At 35.1% G+C, this 7,579-nt stretch overlaps 1 pseudogene; it reads left to right on the forward strand.

The window, feature by feature from the left end:
• The first annotated feature begins 189 nt into the window (after positions 1–189).
• On the forward strand, positions 190–2,027 carry LOC103746386 (annotated as a pseudogene).
• Positions 2,028–7,579: the final 5,552 nt, after the last annotated feature.

The raw sequence follows: 7,579 nt of genomic DNA on the forward strand, positions 1-7,579 counted from the left end.
ATCTTTCAACTCTCAACACAGAGATGCACCAGGTGGTGATTAGCACATTAACTCACAACTGTCCAGCAGAGAACAAGTGGCTGGGCAGTGTTCATCCCTGAATAGGATACATATATAAATATTCTGCCTCCTGATTCTCAGGGGTTGGGGGAGAGAGCACAGAAAGTTTGTAAGAATCAGAGCTGGTACATGACCACAAGGTAATTGAGTTTTCCAGACAGCTGGTCAGTTACACATATAAACTCAGAACAATGGTGACATCATGTACAAGTCCTTTGCAATCTCAAATTCGCCAAAACCCATCATAGATATAAGGAAGTAGATTAGAATCCCTAAGACAACCTAAGGAACTTCTGACAACTAATGGCTTTTGGAATCTGGAGAATCAGTCTTTTATAAGAATGAGATTCTTGTTAGTTTGAACAGGCTCCAGTAGATTGACCCATGCTGAGGGACATATGGAGACACAAATCAGATTTGATAGGCTGTCTTCTGTGTATAATGTAGTATATTGAATTGGTCAAAGAAGCTGGGGAGATGTGTGGACAGTGGAAGAGAAGTACATACCTTCAAACTATATTGTGTGGCAATTCCAAAATTTCAATTAATTTTTAAAGTTTTTGATTTAGTTATTTTTATCGTATATGTATGAATGTTTTGCCTGCATATATGTAAATGCACCCATGTTGCCCAAAACCTGTGGAGGCCAGAAGAGGGCCTTAGATCTCCTGGAACTGGAGTTACAGACAGTTACTAGCCACCATGTGGGTTCTGGGAATAGAAACCACATCCTCTGGAAAATCAGCCAGTGATCTTAATCTCTAAGCCATCTTTATAGCCCTCTCGATATATTTTAAAAGATGATAAAATATTTGATACCTGTAAAAAATAGTATATCTTGTATATTTTGCCATCAGTTTGTATTGTGTCAATATATGAATGAAATACTAGGGCATAATGTATGGATGGAGTTTTAAGTCTTTGAGTTTCTACAGTGTTGAAATTCTTCCTATCCGATCATTTGGGCTAATATTTCCATGGTTATGTTGGTGCAGTAATATCCTTAAGAGAAAATGTACTTGCTCTTAACCTTTGATAGCACCTCACAAATTAGGCTTGTTTTTCATCTTCTTCTTTATAATGGGTCTATTTTTCCAAATCTGTTAAGTACAAACACTAACTATCCCGAGGTGAAGTAAGATTTGATGACTCAAGTAAGTTAGTGAAGGACAGCACAGCTTTTGGAATTCTATATCAAGTAAATTTCATGAAGAAAATTTTGCCCAGGCTCTAATCATTGAACATTTATTGATTTCTAAGAATTTTTATTCCCTAATTTTTTGCAACCCTATTCCAGAAAGACTCAAAGGTGTTAATGGATGTAGATTTTGCTGAGAAAGAGTGAGCAGTGTCTCTGTTCTACGAATCCTCATTAATTAACTTTGCACTTATCCACTACTTTGTTTAGTCACAGTCTAAAATTATCACTATAATTTTCATATATTTATGTGAAAAATATACTCACTGAACCTTCACTATCCATCCCCATATTCATGTTTTGTTTTTAGATTTTGCATTAAGAACCAATTTAGCTCTAGGTGTCCAGGATGTTGAAGTGAGGATGTGATGGGCCTTCCAGTGTGAAATTCCAGATTTCCCTGAATCTTCCTGTAGGAACAGTGATCAACTGTGGTGACAACACAGGAGCCAAAAGTTTGTATATGTTCTCTGTGAAGGGAACAAGGGACTGCTGAACAGACTTTCTGCTCCTGGTGTGGATGACATGGTGATGGCCACAGTGAAGACAGGTAAACCAGAGTTAAGAAAGACGGTCCATCCAGCAGTGGTAATTCAACAACAAATGTCACACCTAAGGAAAGATGGGTGTTTCTTTATTTTGAAGATAACACAGGGGCATAGTAAATAACAAAGGCAAGATGAAAGGTTTTGCCATCACAGGTCCAGTCACAAAGGAGTGTCCAGGCCTGTGGCCTAGAATTGCATCCAATGCAAGCAACATTGCATGATTCTCCAGTGTATTTGTAAAATATGATGCCCATTATAAGTCTTTGCTCCAAAATTAGAGAATCATTTTAATCTAAGAATATTCATTTGATAGTCTTGTGTTCATGTTCACGTTTATCTATAGTTTTTAAATTAAATTACTGATGCATTTCTGCATAGATTGAGGAATTAGACATTCAGACATTTCCTCTTCCAGGAAATTTGAACAGTGGACTATAGGTGACATAGACGAAGTCTGTGTAACAAGTAACAATTTTAAGTGTATGTGAAATGGCTTTAGTCCTTTATTGTAAATAAACAGCAGGTGAAATAATGCAGTATCTCTGACTTGTTTTCAAATTGCAAACCCTAAGTTTGAAGTGTGAAGCATAGTCAGTGAACTGCATAATGTTAGTTTTTATATTAGCTTTATATCCTTGTTACGAGTCAGGCCTCTCTGATTACATATCTGAATGTATGTAATAAGACAAAAAGAACAGATGAAAATTCGGTTGAAATCTAAAGAACCAAATATACAGAGATCATGTGGTAAAAACATAGTGGATATAAATTAGGTGGACTGCTTCTTTTAACATAATTCAACTTCATTTTTTGTTATTCTTTTTGATATAAGCTCTCCCTGTAACCTTGACTGGCCTGGGATACTATGTAAACCAAACTTGGCCTTGATCTCACAGAGATCCTCCGGTCTCTGTCTCTGGAGTGCTGGGATTAAAGGCATGCACTGTCATTTATAAATTTACTGCTCAACTTGTAAACTTTTGAGAAGTGATTACAGGAGCTAAAGACTCAGAACATGCATATTCATATTGGAACAGTTCCTTTTTCAATAGTTTCTTGGGAACAATGGTTTATCAAAGGCAAACGTTTGTTGTATATGGAGAAAGAATCTGCAATAACTTGTATAAGTTTGTGTAGGTAAGAGTTTCAAATTTATTTTTTACAATATAAAAATAAGAATCAAGTTCATAATATTGGGAATTAACTATGAGAAAAACAGTAAGATGCCTGGGCAAAATAATATATAGTTGATCGTTATTTGTAAAACATGGTACTTTGGAGAATGATACTGGGATTTCACATTATTTATGTGTGGTCTGAGTAAAACAGCAAGTGGGTGAAATCACTGAAGAAAATCTTACATTAAAAAAAGATGGGGAGAATCCAAATAAAGTCTAATCAAAATAGTCTAGGTCAAGTGTGAAAATGAGGTGTACATTTTTATATCAGTGAATACAAAGAAAGGCCCTAAAAACTTACAATGAAAGAAAAAATTCCTAGAATGACATTAAAAATAAGAGCTCTTTGCAAAAATTTAGTAACAAAGAATACAGTTTGAGTGGGTATGTCATAGACCAAGATTTTTTATCTACTCACATTATTAATCATATGAAGAAAGCATTATATATATACAGGAATCTTCAGAAAGCAATTTATCTAGATATGTGTCATGAGTAAACTACTCAATAATGTTCCACAGTACTAAATTTAAAAAAAAAAAAAGCAACTTAAAAGGAGGGACTCTATATAGGCTGACTAGATCCCAGTGGATGAGCATGGTCTGGGGGCATTTTGCATCATAGGCCTTATCACAAATGACAGAATGCATGAACTCTAGTAGGGAATGGGGCCTATGGGAGGGTGCCAATGGGGAAGGGAATAAAAAGATGATTTTTCTATATGAAATACACGAAAATTCAATAAAAATAAAATAAACACAAAAGAACAATTAAAAAGATCAATTATGATGAGTGTTGATGAGAATCTTTGACTAAAATTAGAGCATCTTTTTAAAGAGAGGCATGGCTCATTTCAGTTTTTAGTACCAATTTACACCCCATCATTTCATAGAAATCACATTTCAGGAGCTGGAAACAACTGGTCACATCATATCTGTAGTCAGGAAACAGGACAAAGAATGAATGTATGAATGCAGGCATTAATTAGAGATATATTAGAGATATTTTTGAAGAATTCCCAAAACAAATGAGTATTGTTCAAAGTGAAAACTATGAAATAACCTTTGAATCTGAGGGAAAATCAGCCCTACTTTTGAAAAATAAAGAAATACCAGTATTCCAAGACTTTTTCCTCAAGTACCAGTGGTTCCTAGCAAAGAGCTATTTTTCAGTCTTCCTTTTCGCACTTAGCTTGGATTTTCTTTCCCAACCTTCCATTGATAGTGATTTCATCAAATCACCAACAATGAGCATTTAGAACACAAAATCAAATCTATAACAGTGACTGAGGGCTTCCACAGTTTCCTTTTTAAGTCAGTTTGCTGGCATTGTCTTTTACTTCCTGTGTTGTCCAGGGTTCCACACTCCCTCTCTGGCTTCTCACACATTTGCGGCCCTCTAAAATTTCAGTATACCCCTGGGCACAGCTTGTATCTACATTTTATCACTGGCTGTATTCTATTGAAGATGACATTGTTTAGCCCTGTGGTTTCAAATACAGTCTGAGCTGTTGATTTCACAAAATATATTTCTGAGAGTTCCAGACACTAGCTGCCATATTGATGTCTCAATTAGTATATTAAATACGTGCATCAAACACTACATGGTTGAAAGATAATACTTTAGTCTTCCCTAATCCATCACAGCTCAAATGTTATTAAAATTCAAGCAATTTCAGAGCATCAGGAAACAAGAATTATTCTTGATTTCTTTCTTTTTCTTGGTCTTAGGTTCTAAATGAAAGTATACTACCAAAATGTATTCTATTATTCAGTCACTTGTTTAACCATCTTTAAGGTTGTACTCATTGCGTCTCTTGAAAAGTGTATTAGACAAATGAAATTTCTTACCATATGCTAAATATGGATCCTTATATTTAAACAACCATGTCATATACCACTCATCAAAGAAACTTCTTTTTGAAACAGATAGAGGCCACTGCAGAACTGTACAACTGTTCAGACACAAAGAATATACATCTTAGAAATATCCAAAACTAGGTGACACATCTACAGTGGAACCTCTACAACTAAGGCTCATGGAACATAGCAAAGCAAGGAGTGAGAGAAAACTAGTGCATCCCTCAACGTTCGCCAGTAAAGCTTCCTTGTACAGCAGAGAGCGATTCACAGGGAAGGCCACAATTGCTTATTTTAAAGACTAAGTGACTATAGAGTGTGTATCCCTGGATAGGACTCCTATAATGAAACTCACCCACCTGTGGCTCAGGATTCATTTCAAAAGAGGAGGCAGAAAAATTGCAAGAGCCAGGGCTGGTATATGAACACAGAGAAGCAGAGGATTTCAGGCTCCTGGAAGCTTGCACATGTGAACTTGTGGCAATGGTGGCATTCAGCACAAGACCCATGAAAACTCAATTGAACAAGGGCCCAGAGGGGAGAAGAGAATGGATGGTAGGTGCCCTAGAATGAGAGCTGTTGAATTCTGACTGATGCTCAGTTGGGGAGAGTATGACTTGCACATGGACTGACTGGACTCCAATGGCAGAATCTGTACTGAAGGACATCTTGGTGCAAATGCTTAACTGGATAGGACTTAGCATTTGTGGCAGAGTGCATGGGGCCTGGTAGGGGATGGGGGAGAAATGTATGAGGAGGGAATCCAGGTTTGATGGAGAACTGTTGTATGAGAATACAGAATCTCAATAAAAATTTTTAAAAAGAGAAATAATAAAAATATTTGAAGTCAACCTATAATACCATTGATTTTAAGTTTTTCTTATAAAGTTCAGAATTATTTTAATTTAGTATACATTATTTTATGGAAGTTCTATGTTCAAAAAATAAATTGAACAAAATGTAGGTTATCTGTATAGCCACAATATGCACAAATATGTAACAGCATTCAAAAAATTGTGAAGAATATTCAGAAATTTGTTATAGTCCATGAACTTACCCTGACACACCATTAACATCTCAAATATTCAGTTTGTTTGTATGCCATGTAGTCACATAGTTTATGCAATTGTTCTTTCTAAACCTTCTATGAATTTTCACAAAAGCTCTCTCTCTCTCTCTCTCTCTTTCTCTCTTTCTTTCTCCCCCCCAAACTTTATTGTGTGCCAGAGAAAAAAAACATTAATATTTATCTATTAAGCAAAATAAACATTTCATTCAAAATATCCATATTAAATATAGTACCAAATTTTATATTATGATTTAATGCTAAACACAAAAAAGCTAATTGTACTACAATATTACTGTGACCTCTCTTTTTCCATCTATTGTCTCTCCCATTCTTTTAGAGAATTATTTTTACTACCACATTTTTATGAAAATTCATAAAAAATATTTAATATCTGTCAGCTGTACATCTCAGCATACTCAAAATCAAAATATGCACTTTGATTACAGAAATTTTTGATTGGTCAACCATTTTTAATATTTATTGTTATTTTTTATTTGTGTGTGTGTGTGTGTGTGTGTGTGTACACATGTGCCCAGGTGTCCAGAGAGGCAAGAAGCAGGCACTAGTTTCCATGGATCTGGAGATACAGATGGTTGTCACCTACACAAAATGGGTGCTGTAAATCAAACTGTCTTCTTCACTTACACTAAGATCTCTTATCCACTGAATTATCTCTCCATCCCCATAAGCCCAGTCATTTTATGTGTATAATCCTATGATTTTGCTTATTTGAGTGACATTTATATTCTGTTTCGGTCACAGTGATTATTTCTGTGACTAACAAACACAAGTGTAGTATGTTAAATTTTGTCACTCTAAATTCATATATTCAAGTCTGAAATATGGACTGTGTGGATGTGATATAATTAGAAACTGTGTACTGGTAGACTAGATTAAGAATATATGCAATAGCCTTCTGGAATTGAGTGAAATACTGTATATCCTTAGTAAACACTTTAATATTTTTAGAGGAAAAGGTAAGGGCAAGAGAAATACCCCCAATGACACTTTATGATCAAGCACTAAGCTGTACATATGCAATTAAGGTGTACCCTTAGAGCAATTTGTTCCAATGGAGTGGAAGAACTGAAAATTCCAAAGTATCAATTTTTCCCATATTGCTGTTGACTATTCAAGTTGACTTTTAGCTTCCCTATGATTTCTCAACTATGATTCTGTGAAAAATGAACTCAAGAAAAAAAGTCATTGAAAATAAGGAATTACCAACACAAATGATTTTTCCTGAATCATTTGCTACTAATCAATATTTGTATTAACTAGGGGATGGAGAGATGACCCAGCAGTCAGGAGTCTGTATTACTCTTGGTGAGGATCTGAGTTCTATCCCAGCACCCACATTAGACAGCTTAGAACTGCCTGTAACTACAGTCCCAAGGGATTTGACTCTCTCTTCCAATATCTGTGGATTCTTCACACACATGTCCATACCCACATTCAAACACAGAAACACACACAATTAAAAATAAAAATCTTAAAAGAACAATTATATTTAAAAAAAACATGTTGAAGTTTAGAAAAAAGGATTTTTGTTCAAGATTATTTCAGGAAGAAGTCAGTCAATATTTGTATGCAGGTGAATTATCAGGAAGAGTTCCAGGATTAAATGGTGGAAAGAAACATAGAAATGAAAAAATAATAATTAAAAA

This window comes from Nannospalax galili, unplaced genomic scaffold, assembly GCF_000622305.1.
Source record: "Nannospalax galili isolate Female #2095 unplaced genomic scaffold, S.galili_v1.0 scaffold203, whole genome shotgun sequence".
In the NCBI taxonomy this organism is placed as follows: Eukaryota; Metazoa; Chordata; class Mammalia; order Rodentia; family Spalacidae; genus Nannospalax; species Nannospalax galili.